The sequence below is a fragment of the Phoca vitulina genome, unplaced genomic scaffold (genome assembly GCF_004348235.1).
Source record: "Phoca vitulina isolate PV1807 unplaced genomic scaffold, GSC_HSeal_1.0 scaffold70, whole genome shotgun sequence".
NCBI lineage: Eukaryota > Metazoa > Chordata > Mammalia > Carnivora > Phocidae > Phoca > Phoca vitulina.
In genome coordinates, this window is record NW_022589773.1 from 2410932 (window position 1) to 2438548 (window position 27617).

At 41.1% G+C, this 27617-nt stretch overlaps 1 long non-coding RNA gene across 1 annotated transcript in view; it reads right to left on the reverse strand.

The window, feature by feature from the left end:
* Positions 1-27617, reverse strand: part of LOC116624777 — a 35361-nt gene that overhangs the window by 1122 nt on the left and 6622 nt on the right. Inside the window, exon 2 of the long non-coding RNA XR_004297949.1 lies at positions 2002-2079. This is a non-coding gene — a long non-coding RNA (uncharacterized LOC116624777). The remainder of the gene's footprint in view (positions 1-2001; positions 2080-27617) is intronic.

The following is a 27617-nucleotide window of genomic DNA, read 5'->3' on the forward strand; positions in this document are numbered from 1 at the left end:
AAAAAAAAAAAAATATATAAATATATATATATATATATATTTCTAATCTTCAAATAATGACAGTACACCATGAGAGTCTTGAAATGGTTTCTTAACTCAGGCAACTTTTTACTACTCTGGCCTTTCAGTAGTTGGTGTATGAAGACTTTATCAGAGGACTGTGCTTGGGAGAAAAGATTGGCAAGTATGTGCTTCATTATGTCTTTTAGGGCAGCATAAACAAACAGGGCACAAAAGTAATACATGTTTTTATAATTTGGAACATATGGAGAACATCACATGTAATTATGTTCATAGCAATAGCAACATTGACTATATGCTGGATACTTTCTAAGCATGTCTCATATACTAACTCTCCTAATCCAATAATCCCCAAAGGCAAATGCTATCGTTATCCTCATTCCAATTTTCAAATGAGGAATTGGAGGCAGTGAAAGAGTTGAAAAGTCATACAGTTGATATAGGTGGAGCAGGGATTTGAACCAGGGGATGTATCCCAGAGTCCAGGCTCTTAACCATTACAAAGACTCTCTCTTTGAATGAACACACACACACAAGATGTTCAAGTGACCTAACGGTGTCAAGTTATCCATCTTCAGATTTCCAACAAATCATTCTCTTCAGCACTTATGACAATGACTTGTGCATGATTTTAAATAGTCACAGATAGTAAGAATTATCCTCACTCCCTAAAATTAGAGGTGATAACCTCTGCAACTTTGGACAAGTAAATTAACCTTTCCAGGCTTGGGCTTGGGTTTGCTTATTGTAGAATTGGAATAATTGGAAAAGGGACATCAGGTAAGAGGAGTATATGAAATGCCTGTGTTCCGTGAAACTCTTTTAGTTGTCAGTGACTGAAAACGCAACTTAAATAGACTTAAGCAAAAAAAAGAAAAAAAAAAAGTGGGATTTCTTTGCTCTTGTAACTGAGAAGTCACAGGGTGATCCTCAGATTGGATTCACAACCAAATGGAGTGATCTTTTTTGTTTGTATTGTTGTTGTTTCTGTACTTTTCAGTTTCATTTTCCACTTTCCTTTTTTATTTTTATTTTTTAAGATTTATTTATTTATTTGATGGGGGGGGAACGGGCAGAGGGAGAGGGACAGAGAGTCTCAAGCAGATTCCAAGCTGAGCACAGAGACTGGCTGTGTGGGGTGGGTGGGCCTCGATCCCACGACCCTGAGATCATGACCTGAGCTGAAATCAAGAGGCAGACCCTTAACTGACTTCCAGGCGTCCCACTCTTTTCTTTTTTATACTGGCTTCATTCTCAGGTTTCAAGTGAGAGAAGGATGCCTCCAACGCTATCTTCAAATCTAGCTGGAAAGCAAGGGCTGTGGGTTTAGTCGGGATTAGCTCTGATGAGCTCTGACTGGCTCAGCCTGAGTCACATGCCCTTCCTCCAACCAATCATTGCAGCTGGGGAAATTGCTTGCTCTTATTGGTCAGGCATAAGTCACGTGCTGCAGTGAGGCAGGGGCGGCCATATTGCCTCAGGCATGGAGGCGAAGAGTGGGGGATGGGGTCTCCCTGGAAGCAAAAGCAGGCTGCTTACCCTTATGGTGATAAGCCTAGGTGCATGCAGAGCACTAGAACCGACTGTCCTGTGAGGACAGTGCCTCACCCTTGTGAGGAACTCAACAAATGCTGGTTCCAGGCTTGTTCTTGCATTGGGACTCACAAGACGCCATTCCAAAGCATCTTTCTCAGGATTGTGTGAACTGGAATGGCATTGGAGAACTTTGTTGTTGTTTGTTTTGTTTTTAAAGTTGAGTATGTGCGACACACAATGTTATGTTAGTTTCAGGTGTACAACTTAGTGATTTGACAAGTTTTATGTTATGCTATGTTCACCACAAGTGTACCTACCATCTGTCCCATTACATCACTCTTTTAATATCATTGACTGTACTTCTTATGCTATGCCTTTTTGGAGAAATTTGTTTTAACAGGGTAAAAGATGTCATCATTAGAATTGCAAGAATTACATCCTTACCTTGCTTTTACTCAGCATTTCCTTCCACTCCCGCTCATCATGTTTCCCCAGCGATCCTAAAAGCCTTGCACATCCTTTCTATAGGAAGACCAGAGATCAAGTGGTGATAATGTGTCAACCATATCTTATCAGGCAGTCTGCCAGCAAACCATCCCTAACGCCCCAGCATCAGAGACCACGACTCAGTGCAGACGTGAAGGGAAATTGTGATTGCAGAGAAAAAGAAAACCAGGAATCCAAACTTTCCCACTTATCTTTACTGTAGTTAGTCGAGTTAGTCATTCAGTGTTAATCATTTATTTATTCATTCAACAAATATTTATTAAGTACCTCTGCTGTGTCCAGTTCTATGCAGGTACTGGGACTTGGGAGCCCTTTTTTTTTTTAATTAAAGATTTTTTTTAAGTATATTATTCCATTTTCTTTACTCTCTCCCATTATGGAAAAAGTTGGTGTCTGAGATGAGTCCTAACCAGTCCAGAGGTTTTCCCACCATACTCGTCCGTGCTTTTCAAAACGTGCTCTTGAAGTCCCACATTTCCAAGGGGAAGCTAAGGGATCTTCCACGGAGCTGGGAAGGAGAGGATGAGTAGGTGGGCCATCCTTCTTTTATATCTTGGAGTTCCTAATAAGAATGTCTTCAGAGAAAGGAGCACATACATACCCACACAGAGAGATGCTGGAATCAGGCAGGTCTGAACTTCAGTTCTGTCCCTGGCTATCTAAGCATGTGACATTGGGCAGGTCAGGTCATCTCTGTGGATCTGTTTTCTCCTCAATTAGGATGAAGATGGTAATAAGTACTTCACAGAACCATTTAACAGAACTTTGTAGAACATGATGAGGATCCATTGAGATAGGTTATGTGGGGGCACCTGGGTGGCTCAATCATTAAGTGTCTGCCTTCGGCTCAGGTCATGATCCCAGGGTCCTGGGATCGAGCCCCGCATTGGGCTCCCTGCTCAGCGGGGAGCCTACTTCTCCCTCTCCCACCCCTCTCCTTGTGTTCCTTCTCTCGCTGTGTCTGTCAAATAAATAAATAAAATCTTAAAAAAAAAAAAAAGAGAGATAGGTTATGTGAAAAGAATCTGATACGGTGCCTGGCACGTAGTAGGAGTGTAATAAAAGTTCATTCTCATCCCCTTCTCCCTCTTCCCTTCCTCCCTTCTTCTTTCCCTCCCTTCTGAGCCCACTTGGCAGGCAGCTGGTGTCAGATGGTGTTCACGTGGCGTGAGCAGAAGCTGATCCAAGATGAGATGGCACTTACTGCCCCTTTTACATCAGTGATGCTCCACCTGCCTTTGAGCCCCAAGCAGAAGTGAGTGCCTGTCAGAAGCTGTCAGGAGGGACTGACGGTGCCCCTTGAGAAGAGCGCCCCCACTTTGCTCAGCAGTATAACCTGGCTGCATTTGACCTTGGCAGCCGCCTGAGATGCTGCTCTCCTGGCAACATCGGGCGGCCTGGCTCCAACCATGAGCCTGAGGGTGGGGGCAGAGGAAATGTTTCTCTTTTCCGTTTTCTTCGGAGCAAACTCATCGTGAATACCATCCTAGATGTGAAGAGGAGAACTGGCATCGAGTGTGGTCAGAAACGGTTAGTGGCAAGCTACAGGTGCACACGTGAAATTGGTTTAAGCACAGAGAGGGAATTATTGGTTAAGTCGCCCCGAATCTGAGTGGCTTCAGGAAGGCTGGCTTCAGTGACTCCAGCAGTGGCTTCGGAATCTCTTTCAATCTCTCCTCTGCTTTCTGAGGCAAGTCCTCCTATTATCATGGCAAGACGGTCACTAACATTTCCAGGACCTCTTTCCCCCAGCTCTGTAATCCGAGCAAAAAAAGAGCTTTCCTCTCCTACTGGATCCAGCAAGAATTCCAACACTGAGTCTCATCAGTCTGGTTTGGGCCAGTGGGAAGTGGGGTGCAGCTGTCTGACGAGCCAGGCCTCCTCCTGGAAGGGGAGGCAGACCAAGCATGGGGAAGAGCTGATTCCAAAGGGAAGACTCGGGGTCGGCACCAGAAGGAGTCAATGTCGGCAAAAATAGTGGGCATTTACTCTAGGACTTTTCTTACAAAATAGCAAGACCTGACAAAGAAAGCCTATGTTACAACATAGAAGAAGGCACAAGATCTTTTCAGGTCCATGAGAAATCCAATCATTAGCCTCTTTTCCCTATTAAGCTACACAGTAACAAAAAGAATGAATCAATGTTTACTTCACCAGGTGCAATTGTAACGTTCTCTGACTAGATTCTTCTTTGTTCCCACCCCAATAAATTACTTAACTGGCAGTCACTGAGAAACACCATGAAACCATGCTCCATGCTTAGTTTTATGTGTCAACATAGCCAGACTATAGTGTGCATTTATATTCAAACACTTATATCTATAGGTACTTCATAGAGCTATTTATTATTTTTTATATTTATATTTATATTATTTTTTATATTTCATTTATTTTTTTGAGAGAGAGAGTGCACGAGCTGGGGGAGGGGCAAAGGGAGAGGAGGGAGCCCAATGCTGGACTCGATCCCAGGACCCTGAGATTATGACCTGAGCTGAAGGCAGATGTTTAACCAACTGAGCCATCCAGGTGCCCTTCATAGAGCTATTTAATAGAACTTTGTAGAACATGGTGAGGATCCAGTGAGATAAGCTATATGAAAACTACAGTGCCTGGCACATAGTAGGAGCTTAATAAAAGTTTATTTGCATCCCCGTCTCCTTTTGTCTCTCTCTATACATACACATACATATATTTATACATATTTTTATTTATACATATATGTATATATTATATATATGTGTGTGTGTATATATGGAGAGAGGGATGTATATAGATATGTATATACAACTATGTACATATGTATTTATATAGAGAGATAATACATTTTCTACTTGTTGTGTTTCTCTGGTAGAACCCTGACAGATACACCATAGAATGTCAGAATACGGTCTGAAGCTGAAAAATCACATTGGCCATGATGTCAGTCAGCTTTAAGTCAAAGCTGAGGCAGAAACCTGTTTGCCTTCCGTGTACAAGTTCTGTAATTTGATTGAACCTGTGGAGTAGTAGTCCTATTAATACATTTTCACAGCAATGGTACCACATTTTGTGGGTCCCTAAAAAACAAAGTGTCACTGTAATACTGGGAATAAATAGTTGATAGTACTTGAAAGCACCTTTCTGGGGCTCCTGGGTGGCTCAGTCGTTAAGCGTCTGCCTTCGGCTCAGGTCATGATCCCGGGGTCCTGGGATCGAGCCCCGCATCGGGCTCCCTGCTCAGCGGTAAGCCTGCTTCTCCCTCTCCCACTCCCCCTGCTTGTGTTCCCTCTCTTGCTGTGTCTCTCTGTCGAATAAATAGATAAAATCTTAAAAAAAAAAAAAAAAGAAAAGAAAGATAGCACCTTTCTACTGAGGAATTTCAACTACTTCACAGGCATTACCTCATGAAGCTACACGTGATGATAACAAAGTAGGTGGCAGATACGACCAACCCTACTTAACAGACTGAAATTGGGGCACGGTGGATGTGACTTGGCCCCAAAGCTATGTCAAAACTCACTGATGGACTTGGAATAGGAAAAAAAAAAAAGCTTGCAGGCCGGGGGCCAGTGTTCAGCCAATTCGGGGTGTGGGCTCCCTGTCCCTGAGTGGGAATCACCTGGGGGTGGGGTGGGGTGGGTGGGTGATGAAAATGCAGATTCCCAGGCCCTGCCCTAGAGATTCTGGAAAGCGAATCAAGGAGTTTGCCCCTGGCAATATCCTTGGGTGGGTCTCAGCACAGGAAAGCCTGAGAATGGCTCATGAGGTGTAGTTTTACACCTTTGTCTCTGCCTTCCCTGGCTTCATGGGAATATACACTGAAAAATTTAGGAACTCGGTAACTGGTTCAAGGAAGAAAGAAAACCTGAAAGAAAAAAAAAATACTTCGTTTACTTTCTTTTTTTAAAGCAGACTTTTAAGTGCTTCTCATGGTTTTCAAAGAGCTGTTTGAAGAAAGTGAAGCTGCCTGTGAGTCGCTGGTAGGAATATTCTATCCACTACCTGTATCTGTTGGTATTTGTATAATGTGTTTTGTTTTTTTTTTTGAGCCCTCCACGCTCATCGCTGAGACCTCTCCCACTGCCTCCCAGATGTTCTCTGGGTGTTTAACCAAAGAAACGCAGGTGCCATTTGTAAGCCAAGGCTGTTTTTACTCGAGTACCACTGGCAGAAATTATCCAGTGGCTCTTAAGCTGTCTAAGACCAGGGGACTGTCTGACGGGGTGGATTCAGCTCGGCAACAATCCTCTGATTCCCTGGCCAGACCAACTCAGTGAGGCAGACATCGATTGGGCTTATAGCTTTAATGTCCTTCCCTCTTGTCATTGTTGTCTTTTTTAAAAGTCTGACAAAAGGAGGTCTGTATAACAGAAGTTCTTAAAAGCAAGAAAAGCTTGTTTTTCTAGAAAAAGAGATTAGGCGATGTTTGAACAATAAATAGAATCTAGAAGGTTACTGCCCACACTGTCTGTTCCTAGGAGGCCTTTGTAAGCACAAAGCCCTGAAGATCTAAGACAGAGGAGACGTGTGGGTGGCTAGTGGTTGGGTCTGCCCTCCAAGTTAGCACCTGCCCGCACCCACTGGCCCTCAGTTAGCCTGCTCTTCAGGTCACAAGGAAGGTGAGGGACAGAGGCTGGATGGAGTGTGAGAGCTCCTCGCCATTAGAAGAAAATGATTCACAAAGCCTTGCTAAGTAAAGAGCCACAATGATAAATATGGGTTCTGTCCCTGGAACTCCAGTTTATGCTCCCCACCTCAAATGTACTAAGATAGGTGATAAAAATTGAGATGAAAGTCATATATATGCTTTCACAAACATTTCAATATGTAAACTCAAACTAAACGGCATGAGAACTCTGTTAAATCATGAGAAACTGGATGCAACACAAACACCCATTTTGTGTGGAAACGTTTAAATCAATTATGAAATATTCACACGATGAAATTTCATGGAGCTGGTAATAGAATGAGGCATTTCTGTATGTATGGGCATAGATGATATGTAGCATGTATTTTTAAAGCAAATTATAAAAGAATATAGTAGGATTCTATTTTGTAAAAATATTAGCAACCACGTGTGTTGGCGTATGCATACGAAGAGAGCTTGGAAGAATAAGCACCTTGTGGCTAAGAGGTTTGGGACTACAGCAGATATTTACATTTTACATTAGGAATTTCTCTTATATTTAAATTTCTTATAAAGAACACAGTTACTTTCTTAATGGAAAGAGCAAATTTTAAACATCTAAGAAATGAAACACTGAAAAATTCCTCTGGGGGAATTTCTATGCATGGGCTAGACTGGTTGAGGTTCTTACGATGCTGGTCTAGTGAAGTTGGGACAAAAGACACTGTGCTTTGGTTTGGTTCTCGGTAAAGCAGGCGCTGGGACAGTTGGGAATGTGGAAGGTTTATGGGAGTAGAACATCTGTGGAAGGAAAAGGGAGGAAGCCATCAGACCCCGAGGCTGACATGACAAAGTCCACTGGGAAGCACGGGGTGCCCGTTACACAAGCCCCATGCTGGGGCGTCATACCGAGCCCTTGGACAACCCCCCTTGCACAGTCATTCTCTGGGGGCAGCTCAGGGGGGTGATCTGGGGAGGAACGCGGAGCCAAACCCTCTAAGAACTAATACCTGGAGGCTGTCTGCTAAGGAGGCTCCTGGTAGCCACAGGGCTAGTCCTTTCTTGAAAGGCGGTCTGAGCGAAGCATTCACGTTCCTGCCACAGTGCCTTTTTCCCTTCTTGTGCAGGCTTGGCTGTTGGCGGTAAAGGTGGGTTGGAGTGAAATCTTGCATTTTCTCTAGGCTACAGTACTTTTCTCTTCACAATGCTTTCTAACCATCTCAACTCTGGTTCAGCTACATTTTGAAAATAGAGTTAAAAAGCAGCTTATCGGGACACCTGGGTGGCTCAGTCGGTTAAGCGTCTGCCTTCAGCTCAGGTCATGATTTCAGGGTCCTGGGATCGGGTCCCACATGGGGCTACTTGCTCAGCGGGGAGTTGCTCCCCCTGCTTGTGTGTGCTCTCTCTCTCTCTCTTTGACAAAGATATAAATAAAATCTTTAAAAAAATAAAAAATAAAAAGCAGCTTATGTGAAAGTTAAAAAGGATAAAATTACTTATATTAGATTGAATTTAAATAAAAAACATCCTAAAAATTACTTATATTGGAATAGATAGATATTATTAAAAAACAAAATTCAATTGAGTAAATTTTAAAGATCTTATTGACTTTATTCAATGACTCATGAATTGGGCAACATCCAACATAGCAGACAGAAAGGAGATTTGAAGAGCTGTATGAGGCAAGAGATTTTATAGGCAGAGAGAGGGAACAAATTAGTTGTAGTAGGCAAAGAAGTGGATCTGCTATTGCAAAGTTCCTTTCCTTACAGGATTTTTCAGGCAGATTACTTACCAATTTTAATGTTTGTCACGTGATTCCTGGTTGACTGATTTAAGATTTCATCTCTGGGAGAGCCAAAATTTCAATTAAGTCTCAGTTTGGTGATGTGGGGCTTAACGTAATTTTCCTCATAATTTTGGGCTTGTTCTCTTGTTTTTAACAACATATCCCCCTGTTTTTAACAATGTATGTTTACTTTTATGAACTCCTCCACATGGTTTCAGAGAAAGTCTTGGAAATTGTCAATGGCAAATACTTAAATATAGAAACACTTCACATTCATTAACATTAACAGCTTTCTGAGGAAGTTTACTATTATTGTCCTAGTTTCGTGGATGAGGAAAGTAAGGGACAGAGCAGAGTGAGGATTTGAACCAGGGGGTCTGGCTTCAGAGTCTATATTTGTAAATACCACAGGAACTGCCCCTTTAACTAAGAGTGTTGACCACAAGTTGCAGATATAGCGTGTCCAGAGGAAAGTATCTGTGCTGTTAGGTAAGAACTACCTACCAAGATAGGGGGCCTAGAGGATACTCAAGGAATTGGCTTGGGGCCCTGGCCACAGACCGGGATGGGGCAGGCCCCACATAGGCAAGGTTTGTAATGGGGATCAATGCATTAGCCTCCATGTACCCTTTATATGACTTTCCATTGAATGGAGAGACACTTGGAGCATTGTCTGCCTCCAAATGGAGCAACTTCACCTTCAAATATAAAGGGATGATTTTCACCTTGGAATTTGGTGGGAAACCCCTCTTTCTGTGTCCTGAGAAGTCCCTTGAACCTGCCACAAAATCTGTTAGGTTCTAAATTGTTTCCACACTGTTCTCCATCTCTCTTTGCTCTTGTTCTCTGGGTAAATGGAGGTATGGGCTGATAAACAATTTTTTCAAAGACTTGCCTTTTATTTCGATTCTTAAGTAGTCTTGGGCAAAAATTCTATTTCAAAAAAAATTATTGAGAATCTTAATTACAGTTATTGAAATTCAAACTCAACACAGCGTTCTTCATTGCTCCAATTATGAGCAGTGTTTATAAATAGGGTCACTTATCTAGAAAATTATTAAAAATTCATTGTACATGAAAGCCTCAAAAGTCCTTGAAAGGCAAATGTTAGGTAAGGGCTGTTTCCATGACAACATCTCCTCATCCTCATTGATCCTTTGCTTCCCATTTTCTAGGAGATAAAACACCTGTGTTGAACAGCAATCTTCTTTAATAATTTCAACGAACTTTTCAGAAAAACATGTTGATCATTCTCCACCAGTGATTGGAATTTTCCCCTGAATCCTGATGTTATGCTAATCAGTCCTTCCTGAGGCAATCAAACCATGGTTTGCCAGGGTAGAAAACATTATCCTGACTCTACTTTTTCCAGAAGATTTGAAGAGTGCAAGTGTCTTTGCAGCAATGCTTACTTGCAGGCTCTGAACACGCAGCATATAATAAACTAGTTCTCCTTCGCACAGTTTAACCTGTCAACTCATGACCTAGCCCATCACTAAAAAATAAATTCTTGTGGATTCCATGGACTTAGTGTCAATCTGGTGGTCAACGCTATCTGTTGGTTCACTGGTCAAATCATTAGGGAGTTGTACATTCATGTTTGGGGTCTCCCTTTTCATAGGAAAGAGAACAGGAAAAAGGCATGTCATACTTATAAGCCTGAGAGATTGACTATATTAGAAAAATAATTTCAGCTGTGAGTCTGTATCATCATCTTTGTGCTTGAATAGCAGTATGTGATACAATCCAAAACAATTAATATGTAGCAATAATGATGATAAGAAGAAAACATGGAAAGGAAGAAACAAAGATATTCATTTTCCTAAGAAAAATAATTTTGTAATCATAGAATTCAATTACTATAATATGAACCCCAGTGAAGAAAATGCTTTTGTGGGCTGGTTTAATATGTTCTTCCGCAGGCATCTCAAATGGGAAAATGTACCCCCTTCCCCCCAAATAGTGAAGACTTGCATCTTAGTCTGAAAAATCAAAGAGTGGCCATTTATACCTTATGTCTAATTCTGAGAAAGTTCTAAGTGCTTTGTAGTTTATTTTTGAAAAGAGAGTAAGAGAAAAAACAAAGTGGTATACAATAACAGAGAGAAAGAGGAAGAAACAGATTTTTTTTTTGTCCAAAAAATGATTGAAACAAAGAATGTTGCTTTAAGTGAACAGTGATAATTTCTACATTGTTGGTAAATCTTGGTCAGGTCCTGTGGAGGTGGATGATACTAACAGTAGGATTTGCAGGTTCCATTTTCTACCCTTCAACAAACGTCATTTCTCTGACAATTCCACTGTTTTTTTTTTTTTTTTTCATTTTGAGTAAGGTTGACTCAGCTTGCCACCATGAAGTTCAGGTAGCTTTGACATTAACCTGAAGGAAAAGGTGGAGGGAATAGAATAGGAAAACTTATACCCCAAAATAAAATATAAAAATTGAATCTGAATCAAAATCTGAAGTACAAAAATTTAAACTGAAAACTGAAATAGGAATGATAACATTTGTAAAAGCTTTAAGAATATACTGTGTTTTTTAGATTCACAAAGAAATACATATTCATGTAGAAGGAGGGGAAAAACACGTTTTGACTACTTATACACAATTATTTATGTTGGGGCTATTTAATTTTTTCCCTTGGGAATAGCTCCTATGTTTGACCTAATTTTGGCCATAATATATGTATTTGTATTGTATTTATATTGGGGGAATTGAAATCTGGAGCTTAGAGGCTCTTATGTGGTTCCTTATCAAAAATGGTCCTATTGTATCTAATTTATGGAACTTCAGAGTAGGAATAATCAGGAGCTGAGCAGTTAAAAGAGTTTCAGATGGGGTCTTTATTTATTGGGCTTTTGATTTGCTATTTAAAAATCTGTGTATGTAAAAATTAGGAATTGGAGATTTTTCTCCCCCAAGAGTAGATATGTTTAAAACTCATTGCATTAGAAGTTTATATGAACCTTTAGGTGATTTTGTTTTGCCACTGTGTAAAGGTAGCTGAATTTTAATGAATCAAGCCTTAAAGACAATTGTTTAAGAAATCACTTTGGGCACAAATGACATCATCTTAAACTATTGTGTTGACTCCAATGAGAGAATCAAAACCAGATGAGTTTAGCAGATTTGCAGATTACCGTCAAAATGTTCAGCCCTCAGAGTTTCCAACTTTAACCAACACTCTGAAAGATTATTTGAAATATTCAATAATAATCTTGACCTACTTTTGTTCTGAACTTAAGTGGTAGATGATCAGAAGGAACTTGCACAGGTAACCGAGCCGAGAAACATTGGTTAGTGTTTACATGCAGGCAGCAAGTCATCCTGATGCTTTTCCCTTTCCTTGCTCGTTAGCACAAAAAATATTTGATTTATTTATATTTTTATTATTTTTTTAAAGAATTTATTTGAGAGAGAGAGAGAGAGAGAAGGAGCCAGAGGAGGGGCAGAGGGAGAGAGAGAAGCAGACTCCTCGCTGAGCCAGAAACCCGACTTGGGGCTCCATCCCAGGACCCTGGGATCATGACCTGAGCTGAACGCAGATGCTTAACCGACTGAGCCACCCAGGAGCCCAGCACATGGAATATTTTAAAGAAAATGTCATTAAAGTCGAGAAATTGGTGGCCAATCCAAAAGCTGTGACTTGCTCTTCAAAACAATGCTTTGGAAATGCCCTTGCAATTTCAGGCATTTGAATTTTTGTTTTGTTTTGCTTTTTGATTACAGATTTTTTATTGTTCTTCTTCCACCACACTAAATTAGTGTGGCAGCTATGCAATTTATATAAGGTATGTTTAAAAGGAACACTGAGTTTTCTAGGAAAATGACTACATCAATTCTTTTAATTCTGTAGTGTGGAATAAATAGGTTTAAAAATACAGATTTTTGAGTTTTAGATTGAAGGTCCTAATGGGTGCATTTTATTATAAACAGATGAGATTCATATATTTACTTATTAATGGTAATAATCTATCAATAATTGAACCACTATTTTTAGTACCACATCCTACTCTTTACATAGGGTCTGTGATACATTGGAAAATCTATTGTATAAGAAGTGTGATGAGAAACAAAAATTAGTAGAAATTAGTGACACTCTGCCTCTTTTAATAATGTTGCATGAAACTCCTTTGTGGGTAGGGAATGAACTTCTTTTTCCCTAAGCTTCGGTCAGATTATTGCCCCCTAATTTGCTACAATCTGGTTATTGTAAAAATGATTAATCTGAACATTTTTTCCTACTATTTGCCATATGAATTGTGATTTAATAGGGAGTTTTGGGTTTATGTACCAGTAAAATAGAAGAATAATAACAATATTTTTGGATTTCAACCTAGAGTTGCCAACAGTTGATTTTGCTAAATAAGGACATTGATACAAACACGTGGGACCTACTATCCTCATCCCTACTAACAAATGCAAGTGTCCTCCAATGTTCAAGTCTCTTCTCCTTTCTGGACACACAGGAAGACTATTTCCCTGTATCCCCTCTAGTTCGGTGGAGCTGTTTGATTGTGATCTAGCCAGCGGAATATAAGCAGAAGTGACCTGGTTTGGCTCCAGACCAAGACAATGAAGAGCCAGAGTGCCTTCTCCCTCTTTCTCCCATTCCACACACCCACTGTTAGAGTGAAGAACTTTAGGATGGTGGATCCACACAATAGAAGTTACCTGCATTCCTGAGTCTCTGCTTGGAGGAGCTGTGCCATTAGAACAACCTGACTCACAATGTGACAGAGAACAGTTAACATTAACTGCATTAATAACATTAATGACCCAATATGCTACCATTCCATTAAAAGGGTGCTTTAAAACAAAAAGATGTAGGAAAGATTATCTCATAATTTTAAGAACTTGAATAAATTTTGTTCTGGCGCTGCTGACTGCCAAAAACATTGTCACCAGCCAACTTTAACTGTGGACTGGTGTTTAGGAGCCTCTGTCACAATAATTAAGAGCAGTGACTAAGGTCAGACAGATATGGGGTTGAGTCCTGGCCCTGCCGCCTCCCAGGTGTGTGGCTTTGCCAAGACACTTAATATCTCTGAGCCTCAGTTTCCTTATTTGTAAAGTGGGGATAAAAATAGCATCTCTGCTTTAAGTTGGGGTCAAGATTAAATGAGATGCTGAATGACTCCTTTCAAGTGCTCAATAAACATTGGTTATTTTATGTATCTTGGCTTCAGGGAGGATCCCCATCTCATCATTTCTCATCTTTCCTTGAGTTTATGCCCTTATAATTTTTAATATTTTATAAGCCAGGAAATTAAAATGCAAGCATTTGAACATCCACTGGAATAATTTTCCCGACATTTTGTTAGAAGTTACAGAAAATAGGAAGCTGGCTGTTATAAAGAGTTAAAGAAGGTGATGAGGCTGGCATGTTGGGAATAGTTCTTTTGGGCCACGCAACTTAGGGTTAATGAAAGAAAGAAAAGCAAAGACCATCCATGCCATAGAATCATGTTCCCTTGCCTGAAGGTGCCTAGGAGCAAAGGGGAGAGTTCATAGAGGGAAACAGAGGCTTCTGGAATGTTCTAGTGTATTCTGCAGAAAGTCATCATGGGTGGAGCCAAGTACTGCATTGCGATCATATAACCATATTAATAAGAGGATAAATGAAAAATCCTAATCAATAGGAACGTAGAATTTCCTCCTTTTGATACATGTTATGTCAGGTTGGGTGAGTAAAATTGCCTTGCTTTATGTCTCTGAAACCACTTTAATTAGACTGGGAAGTCAAAAGCTATTGCTCTGCATGATACAGTCTCTACTCCTTTAGTTTTTAACATCTTCCTAACAGAAGACTTCTTCATTAATAACATATTAGATCCCTAGACCAATCAGACTGAGCAATTCAGCCTGACTCCCAGCAACATCCAGTTGTTGAGAGATTTTTTAATTTGCAATTAGACCCTTCATCCAATCATTTTATTATCTGTGATGGGAACTTAGCATAAAAAAGGCATAAGTTATTGTAATAGTGTATAGCGACAACATATATATATGGATAGAAAGAGGGAGAGAGAAAGAGAGAGGGAGAGATAGAGAGAGACATGAAATCACAACGACAAACTCACTATTTTTCTCATATTTTGTTACTGATATTTTTGTCTTAAAGGAATTCCTTTTCAGGAAGCACTTGTCGAATTGTATACAATTTGGAAAATGATCTCAGGAATTTACAAATTATTTTAATTTAGCTACATTATCAAAGTGTATTGTTTGGTTTCTCCAAATCTTGGAGATTTATGGTCATTAAAGTCCCTGTCATGTTACATGTGGGGAAATAGTGTTTATATAACTATATAAATAGCATTATATATATTTATAAATGAAATTTTTGGAGATGCTTGCTATTAACTTCCCAAAATGATCATCCCTTGTATTGATTGGTCACAGTTGTTAGTTCCAGAGAAGAGGCTATAGCCTGAACTTAAGGAACCACTCCCAAATCACACACAGACCTAGACTTCTGAGGGAGTCACCAGCTTCATCACAGTCAGGGAACAGTAGCGTCACTCTGGTGCCCTAGCTGCAAGGGACTGTGGTCAACGTAGTTCACAGGCAATCACCCGGAGTAGTGAAGAGCATCGAAATGGAGGTTGAGTGGACTGACCACAATATCAGCGTGCCACGCACCCCCCCGCCCCGGCAATGCATGAAATGTGGTAAACACCTTACAGAGATAACTAAAGGTCACATTTTGTGTGTGTGTCTCAGACAAGGAAATTGTCAGAGGGTAATTGTCATTAACATTTGTTCCTTGATCCCAGAAAGACATTTTTATCCAAGAGAAAACCTGAGCATCTGGAGAAAGCTGTGCCTTCTTAACAGGAGATTAATCTGCCACAGGGGTGAGCATAGTAGGGCCTGTGGGGACAATCCTGTCCACCACTTGTGTTAACAAAGTTTTATTGGAACACAGCCACCTTCATTCATTTATGTATTATCTGTGGCTGCTGCTGCATGACTATGACAGGGTTAAATAGTGTGACAGAAACCACGTGGTCTGCAGAGTCTCCAGGATTTACTATTTGGCCCTTGGTAGGAAAAGTTTGCTGACCCCTGACCTAACCCCATCACATGTATTTGGAAAACCTATCAGAATTAATATTTTAATTAGCAATTATGCAAAATAATGTTGGTGAATTTTTATTTTTTAATGTACAGTGTGTTGGTGAGGTCACCATGCCAAGAATATGCACACACATGAACTCATACTGGAACAAAATCAAAACAAAACAAAAAAAAGCATACATTCTCACCCCTATTGATCATCAAGCTGAGAAATTTGAAGAGTTCTATTTATGTTTTTATCCAAGAATTCCCCAGATTTGATTTTACAGATAATTGGGAATATCTTTTTAAACAGATTTCTGTGTGATTTTCCTAGCCAGATGTCTCCAATTTGTTCTTTGGATCATGTGGCAAAGCCACAGTGATTCTGACAGCCTCTCTCACAATAAGATGTTAGAAATGACAAAGTAGATCGGGTGAATGTCGTGAATGCACCCATGGAGGACAAGGAGATGGTCTCCTGTTGACGTAACATGACTTGTGTGATCATCTAATTTTTCATGGCTTTCTTGAGCAATAAGTTTCTAAATAATTTTCAACCGCAGTGCTAACCTCCAGTTGCTTCTACCAAATTATTACAAACTACACTCCTTCCCTGCATTTTTGGAATAAGGTAGGACTACGACTGATCGCTTCAGGTGTGCGTGGATTTGGTACATGCATCGTAGAATTTTTCACAAACTCCTCCCAATTTCATGAGGCGGCATCTTACTCCTATCAAAAGCACTCTTACCATAGTTAAAAGTTTAGTGAAGAGGAAAGACTGTATAATCCACAGGTAAAACGATAAACAAATTTCCTGAGCATCTATTGCTTGTAAAATCTTTCCTTCTCATTCACAACCAGGGATGTTTTTTTTCTCTCCTTAGGAGGACATTGGAGAATTGGGGAGTATAGTCACTTCCCAAATTTCTGGAGACTGTGCTACAAGCACGGAGATTGGCTGCCTGTGGGTATAGACATCTGCTGTTGCCTGGCTGGCCTACACCCCTTACCACATATTTAAAACAGCTTCTCAGTCTCTGAAGGATGAGAGCTTATTGCTTTTGCTGTGGGTGTTAGATTATTAGTCTTCGTTCTATTACCGTTCCTTGTTGAACTCATTTCCTATCCCAGTTTGGTTCTCAAAGGGCCTCCCTGCCCACTGACTCATTCATTCTCCCCCCAAGTGCATGCCTGCATTGTGGCCCTTCTGCCAGGTACAGACAGTGGGGGGATCGAGTGACCCCCCACTCTCCGCACTCAGGTTCACCAGCATCCTCCTGGTTGGTGCTTTGGCTCCTGTTTGCTGGGCCTGGCACTCTTTTTTAACTTGTACCTCTGAGTGTCACATGATCCATGATGCCCTGGCAAGAAACCATCCTATTTATGTCTATTCCATGTTGTTTTTGACCTTCTTTCTGTCCATCTGCTCCTGTTTCCAGGATGCTACCTCTAGGTAGGCACCTTTTGATGCTGTGCTTAGAAGCATTTTTTGGTTTTGTTTTTGGAAAGCTTACTTTCTCTGCCCACCCTGGTGGGGGTGATACTTACTCATTTTATCTACACGAAGTGGTATTTTAAGAGAAAGGCTTATATCTAAGGCAGGGTTTTTATAACTGAGATGGAGATTTGGGAGAATGGTCTGGGAGAGTACTGAAAGGCACTCTGTGCTCAAATGAGCTTGAGTTTTTCAATGAATGAAATTTCAGGAGCTGTTTCCATAATGGTGTGAAACCACGTAGTTGTGGGGTTAACACGGAAAGAACTCTGGGGAGAGAGTTTGGTTTAACAGAAATCTCAGAGATGAAAGATAAATTCAATGAGGGCTTGTTGAGATGAATGGAGGATCCAGGGTATGGAAAATTCATTTTCCTCAAAAAGGATGGAAAAAGAATGAGAGATGTGGTTGGAGACGGGAGTTTCCACATAGCGTGGCGCAGTGAAGAGAAAAGGGCCTTTGGAATCTAAGGATTGCAGTTTGGTTCCCCCTGGATTGCCTGTAGGACTTTGGTCAAGTTACTTCAAAGCCTCAATTTCCTTATTTGTCAAAGGAACACCTGTGTGTCAAAGGATACCCGTGTGGTAGGCTCCATGTAAAGACTAAATGTCTGACATGTAGTGGGTACTCCACTAACACTAGCTGAATTATTTCCATTATTTTGTTAGTTTCATCCAGTGTGTTTTTTGAGTGTCCACCACATGCACGTATCGTTGAGCTCCTAACTTCTCTGAATACTTGAATTTCTAGTAGTACGGCACTTCAGTAAATGCCTTCCAATGTGCTCCCAATCTTTGAATAACCAACTTCTCCAATATTCAGTAAAAACCTCCATTAACGGCAGCCTCTGGGAAATTACTTCAGCTAACTGGAGCCCTGGTTATTTTATTTACTGTTAACAAAACGTTCTAGTCTAGAGTTTACGGCCAGCGGACCATTCAGGAACATTTCTTGCATGTGAACGTCAGCTTTTCTTGTTGAATACTGTAGATAGTGAAGACAGGGCTAAGTGATCCAACAATGTGAGCTGGCAGCTGAGTTTGTGACTAAATCTCTGGTAGGAGTTTAGCTTTTGTTATTTTTCTCTTTCACCTAGAAAGGGGAGTACAGAAAATAGTAGTTATTTTGGCTTTGATAAAGTACTTTTAGTGAAGTTTCAGCTGCTTTGTTTGAAGAGAAATGGTTGCATCTACTTCCAAGTAGCTTGTTGATCTTCTCATACACTAGTGAGAGAGAAAGAGGGGTGTAACGGTGACTCAGATTTATACCACAGACAACAGATTCATGGTGACACGGTTAACAGAAGAGACCACTCTAGAAAGCCCAGGAGCAGGTGTGAGCAGGGCTTGTTTATGAGGGACACTGTGGTATGGGCAAGGATTTTGTGGGGAGGTCAGGGAAAGAAGGGCCTTTCAATGGGGCATTTGCAGGGATGTTGGGTGGAAATGTTTCCCATCTTGGGTTAGAAGAGGATCTATAAGTATTTAGAGAGTTTGATTCACATTCAGGACATTTTTATGATGACTAAGTCTATTTATAACCCACCTAGGCCACTGAGAAGCCAAATTTAGCCCAGTTGGGAGTGTGACCAAGGAACAGATGTGTTACTGGGTCTATTCTCCCCATGATGCAACCAAATTTCTTGTTTGCAAGGTCTGGCCATATCCAGTGCTGTTGAAAAGATGAGTAGAAAATTGCATTTTCTGGAAGCTATGCACATTCTATGTTTTAACTTAGTTCTAGCTTTTGATGAGGGGGGAATTTGGTGGGAGAGTTTTCCTCTTTCTATGGTTCTCTTTGCTGAATTATTTCACCTTTAAGAAATGAGAGAGGAGAATTGAGGTCTGAATAATTATAGTGCATAACTATTACATGGAGTGAATAATTATCAGGACAATATCAGTGCAAGTAACAAGAAAAATCACTGCCAAAACATATGGGATCACACCGCAGCAGCTGTGAGAGCAATTTTCAATCATCTAGAAATTTCAGAAGCTTTCTGAATGCCAAAAATTATGATTTTTTGGTGGGTCCTGAAAATAGAGCTTCCACATAGAACCTTCCGTGTCTCACACTCCAGTTACTTCAATCGCATGTTGCTTACCCATCTCTTCAGTGCTTTAACAGCTAACTTCCACTTTCAGGAAAGGAGTGTCTAGAAAGGTTAGTGTGGCAGAGACTGGTGATATACTCACCAGACCATTTCCTCTTCCTGGCCACTCAGCTAAACCGCATTTCCCAGCCCCCCTGTTTCCAGGGGGAGCTGTGTGAGTAGTGCTGGGGGAAGTGATGTGTGCTGCCCCAGGGCTGACCCAGAAAGCATCCCTTTGCATTCAGTGTATTTCCTCTCTTCCCCACCGTTTGCAGTTGGGTGATGCCAGACTTCTATTGACGATGGGGTAGTCATAGCAGGAAAGGAGCTTGGGTCCCTGAGTCATAGTGGGAAGAGACTCATCCAATCAATAATATCTGCTTTGTACTTTGCACACAGTGAGAAATAAACTTGCATTGTGTTAGGCCACTTGGAATTTGGAGATGGTTCTTAGAGCAGTTAGCCTGTCCTGCCTGATACATTCAGACGCTCACTGCACGGTCTCTGTGAACGTTCATTATCTGTCAACTCATCTTGAAGGCAGGTGACTCACAGTTCACTTAACATGAGGGAAAGTCCTGAACTGATGGAATGACAAAGGCCCTTTTGTTCCTGAGATGTTTTATTTGGTTACTTCTGAGGCCACTGGATTAGTCAGTTATTGTGAAAGCCACTGTGTGAGGTTAAGTGCAACCCGTACTGGAGGGAAGGAGAAAGGCCTGGGTTTTCAATTCAGGTTCAGCGACACACAGTGTCATACCTATTGCATGTACCTTGTTGCGGGGTATGCATAAATGGCTTATTATTAATTATGGCGAGTGTGCTGAAGTCTGTGAATTTTAAAACTTTTTAATTTGAAATCATTATAGACTCAGGAAATTGTGAAGAAACGTGCAGGGAGGTTCCATGGAACCCTTTACCTTGACTGCCTCCCCCAGTGTTGATACTGCGTATAATTATAGAACTATACTAAAACCAGGATGTTGGCATTGGACAATTGAGAGCTGACTCAGATTTCACCTGGGCAGTTATACGTGCACTCGTGTGTGTGTGTAGTTGCGTACAATTATATCGTACATATAGTTGTGTGTAACTACCATTTGCAATCAAGATGCAGAACTGTACTATCATCACAAAGCTCCTTCCTGCTCACCCTTTATAGCTATACCTACACTCATCCTCCCTGCCAGTCCCTAACCCTGGCAACCATTAATCTGTTCTCCATTTCTATAATTTTGTCATCTTGAGAATATTATATAAATAGAATCATACGATTTATGCCATAAGCATTATATACTATAAGCATATACTATATGGCATGGTTCTTTGGAGGTCCATCCAAGATGTTGTGTATATCTGTAGGTCATCCTTTTTTATTGCTGAGTAGTATTCCATGGTATGGATATACCACAGTCTGCTTAACCATGCACTCATGAAAGAAATGAGGGTTGTTCCCAATGTTTGGCTATTCTGAATAAAGCTGCTATGAACATTCATATGTGGGTTTGTGTGAACATAGGTTTTAATTTCTCTGGGATAAATGCCCCAAAATGCAATTTCTGGGTCTTACGATTAGTGCATTTTTAGTTTTAGAGGAAACTACCCAAGCTATATTCCAGAGTGTCTGTACCATTTTACATTCCCACCAGCAAAGTTTGCATGATCAGTTTCCCCGCATTCTTGCTAGCATTTGATGTCATTACTATTTTGTATTTTAGCCATTCAGATAGGTGTGTAGTGATATCTCCATTATGTTTTAATTCGCATTTTCCTAATAGCTAATGATTTTGAACACTTTTTTGTGTGCTTATATTTTCTCTTTGGTGAAATATCTGTTCATATCTTGGCCCATTTTCTGATTGAATTGTATTTTTTCCATGTTGCGTTTTGAGAGTTCTTTGTAAAGTCTAGCTATAAGCCCTTGGTTGGCTATGTGGTCTGTAAAGAGTAGTTTGTCTTTTCATCTTCTTGACGGGATCTTTCATAGAACAAACATTTTTAATTTTAATCAGGTCCATTCGATCAATTTTTTCTAATAAATTATACTTTTCACACCAAATCTTGCTAAGAACACTTCATCTAGCCCTATGTCCCAAAGATTTTCTCCCATTTTTTTTTTCCTAAAAGTTTTACAATTTTGTGTTTTACATTTAGGTTCACGGTCCATTTTGAATATGTTTTTGTATAAAGTGTGAAGTTTAGGTCAAGGTTCATTTTTTTGCTTCTGGATGTATAATTGTGTGAATCCTTTTTGAAAAGAAACGAGGATAGTTCAATCATACCATCCATGACATTCTTGTTTCCATAAACTTCCTTGAATGAGAGACAGAGGACAGGGGGTATGGCTATTGTATCCATTTATGCACCCCATGTATTGATAAAATTTTGTGCCAGGCATAGGGGAGGGTCTTAAGCCAGCAGCCACAGGTCAGATCTGGCCTGCAGATGTGTTTGTCCCACATAGTGTCTTTAAAAACATTTTGAGCCAACTTTAAACAGTTGAAGATTTCATGTGCAAATGTAGACTTTATGAATTCCCTTTAAAAATCAGAAGCTTCAGTAATGGTAGACCAACGTTCCTCCTTGACAACTGAGTCCTTGAGTTGAGATGTTCCTTTGGATGGGATGTGCTCCCTCCAGTTCACAATAGTTTCCACTAATCCCTACTGACTCCCTGACACTGTGGGTCCTTGTCCTCATGATTGGTTTCCTGGCATTATTGTTGCAGTTGTCTAGTGCTTGTTCCCATATGGAGCTCTCATCTTCGTATTGGGGTGACCTCGTTAGATATCTCTTCTTGGCCTGTGGTTCTTCTTTCCTTTCCTTCCATTTTCCCTATGTCTCTCCTTTGCTTTGTCTTTCCCAGGTTATTGATTTAAGCCCACTTTCAACTTTGATCAGTACTAACATGTTACCCGAAAGTGGCCCATCTGGGTATTCCTAAGTCCTTTGGGATCTTGACCCCAGAGGACCTCCAGCCGAGACTGTGGCACGCGGTACACCACTTGTCAGTTTCCAGTGTAGAGATGGTGGTAGAGTGTGGGGAATACTCACTAGGTCTTTGTTTATAAACCACCTGTGTGCCTTAGGTATTAAGGGCCCACTCTCCTGAGTTGGGCCACTGAGCCCAGTTATAAAAGCATAGGTAGTGGCATCTGAACTATAATTATTCTAAGTCACACTTGGAGTTATTTGGGGGGAAAAAGGCTTTCAACTACTAGATGACTCATGGCATCCTGGAGAGGGAAGGCCAAGAAAGAGCAGTGCCAAGGGATGGGAAATTTCAAAAGCTTCTGGGAAAAACCTAGGTCAGGGAATGTCAGTCTTGGACTCCAAGGCCTTCTCTCAAATCCCACAAATCACATTTGATTTCAAAAGAAACAATGATAACTGGCTTGAGCACAAGATGGCAGTCTTACGTCTGCTTTGCTCCCCAAGGCTGTCTGGAAAAAGTGACAGGAAACAGAACAGAAACAAAACTCTTGTGTTGCTGAGAATTATTGAAAATAAATAGTAATCAAGAAGGATGATGAGGGAAGGAAAAGATGAAAAATAAATGCAAGGCTTTTTTTGTGTTGTGTTTTGCTTTGTTTTAAAAACTGGCTCTCATCACAATCTTGAGTCTGCTAGATTTGTGTGGGCTTAGGTCCCACCTGTGTGTTTCGGCTCCGTTCTAGAGCAAAGACCCCAGGGCACAGTACGGGGGATACAGAGGGAAGCAGAGACCATATGTGCTCAGGAAGAGGCAGGAAAGGGCCTTGATTCTCAGATGGAAGGGGTCTTGGGCTAGGCTAAGATGATCTCTTCTCAGTGTTTTTATGAAAATAAGAGAACGGGGTATTTCCTTCTTTATACAAAGACCTATGCTAAATGTTAGCAAGTGTTTAGATAGGATTTCACTCAGCAGATGTTTAAGAGGAAATTTAAAAACCGTTTTTTCTCTCTCTTTCTCTCCCTGTCTCTCTGTCTCTTTCTCCTGGCCACGAAAATCCAGAATGAAGGAGAAAACGAACTACTCTGGAACACCTTCCTTTCTGCCAAAAAAAATCATATTCCAGGAGGAAAAGATGGATAAGGAGGAAAGTCTAACTTAACAAGAAGCTCTCTAGCAGGGGCACCTGGGTGGCTCAGTCGATCAAGCATCTGCCTTTGGCTCAGGTCCCAGAGTCCTGGGATCGAGCCCCGCTTCAGGCTCCCTGCTCAGCGAGGAGCCTGCTTCTCCCCCTCCCTCTGCCTGCTGCTCTGCCTACTTGTGCTCTCTCTCTCTCTGTCAAATAAATAAATAAAATCTTAAAAAAAAAAAAGAAGCTCTCTAGCATTGTCTAATGAGACAGCCAACTTTGCCCTGGGATACAGAGGTAAGCTGGGCCTCACAGCCAGCCCCACATCCAGCCCCGTAACTGTGTCAAAATCCCCAAAGCAAAAGAAGCTGCCCATCTGCCGGTTCTGGGATGAGGTGAGGTCATTCTGTGCCTTGACATTTCTCATGATGGCCAGCTGCAGGACAGATCCTTCACCTGGCAGAGAGGTGGCTTCTCAGCTGATTGTTTATTCCATCCTGGAGAATGTGAGCTACCTGGACACTTTGGATTCTTGCTGAAGATCCTTGTCGAAACCCCATTGTAGGATTTTCTTCACTTACAAAATGAGATTAATAAAAGCAGTGCTGCTTCTGGAGACAATATCCTTCACATGAAGGAAGTTGCAGATTTAAAGTTTCCACAGTTAAAGACAATATGTGGCTTCTCATCCAAGAGCTTTGTGAAGGAGAGGATGTGTGATAACATTATCCCCATTTGTTAAGTGCAGAGCTCCAGGCACAGAGAGGCAAGTTGAGAACCCAAAACTCCATAAACAATCTTGTGAACTCTCTGTGAATATTATTTATTTGGTTATTTAGAGAACAAAGAGTTCACAGGACCCTGAGAAATAGAACCAAAGAGAGCGGCCGATAATGTCTTTGGGGTTGTAAGACTGCTGGGGATGGCTCTCGGGGTTTCTGCTCTCAATCTAAATGTACCGAGTGGCAAATGTTTTCAAGTTCAAGTTAAAAACAATTGATTTCGGGGGGTTGTGTTTTGAGTACCTGATAATAATTTTTGAAGACCGTTAGAAACATCCTGGAGTACAGAAAACTCAGAAGTAGCATTATCTACCCTTGGAAGTTGAATTATCCTTTGGAGACAGTTTCTTCTCTCCTACTTGTCTCACACGTGAGGGTAAGAAGAAATGGGAGGGCAGGAGGGTTTCTCCCATCTCTGGGATCTTCTCTCTTAATCCGTAAGAAATTTTATCATGTGCACAGAAGATGACTTCCAGCGGTAGAGAAGGTTTATTAAAACTTTTCAAAGGTAATAGGGGGATGGCAGAAGCTGCAGTTTCTGTGTTTGCAAAGGGCCTTGCAGAATCTCTAAGGCTTCTGGACAGAAAAGAGGTATTTATATAATAAGGCATGAGGTCAGTCAACCGACGACCTCCGACCAGGAGGGTCCTTTAAGATAGAGAAGCCACATAGGAGAAAAACAGCAGAATCTTAGGAAGATTTTGTTTTGTTCTACAGAATAATTGGGTTTTGTTCTACAGAATAATTTGTTTTCTGTTTTCTCTTTGCTGGGATGACTTCAGAAGTGAAGTTAGGATATAGGGTTTGTCTCTATAGGGCTTTCTGTTAACCAGACTTGGGATAGAACAGTTCTAAGGTCATATAAAGTGACCCTAGCCCAGCAGAGTGAAGGAGGAAGCATGGAAGGAGATGCACACACATGAAAATACTTGGAAACGCTTCAGGGCCTGTCGGTTGCAGGTCTTGGCAGGAATCACCAAACACCCTTTAGACAGGCTGCTGCATTGCTGGGGGTGGACTGGCCACAGGGTTGATTCTGATCAGTAGGAAGCGGTGAGAAAGCAGTCACCATGTCTTCTTACAGTCTAGTTTGGGGCCAAGAGGCCAGTGTACACAGTTGGTGCTAATTTTCTTTGGAGAGTAGAGGAAAAGTGTAGGCATGGCCACCACTCAGACACCATGTGTTTCCACCTACATGCCATGCTCTCTCTGGCCTCCTTGCATTTACTCATGCCATCCTCCTGGTCCTCTATCCTGAATAATTCAAGTGTATTCTTTAAGACTCATCTCAAAGGTCATTGGCTCCCTGAAACCTTACTTGTCTCTTGCTTTGTCTCCTCTAGGTCCCAGTACATGCCTCCTGTCTTACACCACGTAAATGGAAATGATCCGTTTTTGCATGTGTCTTCCCACAGGGCTTTAAGCTCTTAAAAGACAGGGATTATGTCTTATTCCTCTTTATATATCCAGTGGTTAGCAATGTCTGTCAATTGACTTGAAGAGAATTGGAGGTCTGATGGCTACCACCTGCAAATACCTCCCTGGAAGTCAGGGTATAAGAACTTAGGTTGGGGGCACGTCTTTAAAAAACGATATACAGTTATTGCTTATAAAGATAATACTTTATACAGCCTTAGAACTTTGAAGGCACTTGGAGACTGCCTTATGATCAGCAGCATTTACAAGCCAATGGAGAACTACCAACCTGAGTTGTCTCTCTCTCTCTCTCTTTTTTTTATTTATTTGAGAGAGAGAGAGAGAGAAGGGAGAGATAGAGAGCAGGGGGAAGGGCAGAGGGAGAGGGAGAAACAGACTCCCTGTTGAGCAGGGAGCCTGACACGGGACTTGATCCCAGGATCCCAGGATCATGACCTGAGCTGAAGGCAGACGCTTAAGGGACTGAGCCACCCAGATGTCCCTGTATCATTGTTTGTTTGTTTTTTTTAAGATTTTTATTTGTTTATTGAGAGAGAGAGAGAGAGAGCATGAGAGGGAGGAGGGTCAGAGAGAGAAGCAGACCCCCTGCTGAGCAGGGAGCCCGATGTGGGACTCGATCCTGGGACTCCAGGATCATGACCTGAGCCGAAGGCAGTCACTTAACCAACTGAGCCACCCAGGCGCCCCCCTGTATCATTGTTTATATCATTACAGAAGTTATCCTTTTGCTGCAGAGCAGTTACTTTACTGATGGATAGTTAATTAATTAATTATAGAATACAGGTAAGGATCTGCACAGAGAAAGGTAGAAGTGGACAGGATTTTGTGGCCTGTGCAAATAAGGTACCTATACCTCCATTTCTCTCTTACCAAGTCCTAGAATATCAGTGTCGAAGGATACTATTGAGGGTATCCAGTTCCTCACAGTTTGGGTTATTTATTGCTGTGTAGCAAAAATAACCTAAAACTTAGTGGTTTAAAAACAACAGCCATCATACACTACCTCACAATTCTGTGGGTCAGGAATTCAGGCAGAGTTAGCTAATTCTTCTGTTCCAGATAGCATGAACATAATGGTATTCGACTGGTGGCTAGATTGGTCTGGAGGATCCAAGAAGCTTCCTCCCGTGAATGCTGTGTAGGTAGGGATGTCGAGAAGGCTGGGCTTAGCTGGGACTGTTGACTGAGATGCTTTCCAGAATGGAAGTCTTAGGGTAGTTGGTTTCTTGTGTGGTGGTTCAGAGTTTCAAGAATAAGTCTTATAGGGCACGAGGCAAAAGTTGCACTTTTTTTAATGACCTAGATTCAGAAATCACATAGTGACTTTGCCATTTTATATTGATCGAGGCAGTAATTAGTCTGCTTAGATTCAAGCTGAGGAGACACAGAATCCACTTTTCAATAAGAGTGATGTCAGAGAATCTGCTGCCATGTTTTCAGTCTGCCATTCTTATTTTATAGATAGGTAAATTTGAGGCTTAGGACAGGTAAGTTATTTCCCTAAAAGTACCACATAAGCTATAAAGTGGCATAGTTGTGACTGAAACTCAAGCCTAATGATTTCTATAACAAAGGTGAGAATATTACAGGATGGTCCCTGTGGCATCATAGAGACTTTGCTATGTCTGCTTATTCTATTCTATTCTATTCTATTCTATTCTATTCTATTCTATTCTTCCTCCCCTTTCTCTCTCTCTCTTTCTTTCTTTCTTTCTTTTTTGATAAAGGAAAAAACACTTTGGTTAAAGGTACTGGAAAGAACAAACACAAACAAGTTATATTCCCTATAGAATTTTTTTTAGAATAATGATCAAAATTTAGGGCTATCCTTAGAGATGAAAATTAAGGCAGTAGAGCTTGCTGCTCAGAATATTATGCATATATTTGTTAATAAAGTCTTGCATAAAAGGCTGACTTCAGAGTTGGCTGGAGTGACCAATGTGGCAGAAAGACCCTGCGTTTTTCCCCAGTGACAGAAACGGACAATGTCAGGGTGTTACCCAGCATTCAAACTGTCCATCAAATTCTGTTTCAACCTGAAGATTACGTAGTCAGGAAAATTCTAGACTATCTCTTACTGAGGTTCTAGTTACGAAACTATCCTTCCATGTCCATTCTCCTTCCCTTGAGTAATAGATCCCCCACTTCAAATTTCTCAGAACATTTGGTCACACCCAGTTAAATAAGTCTATTTCCTGATCTCCTTTGCAGTAAAGTTCTTG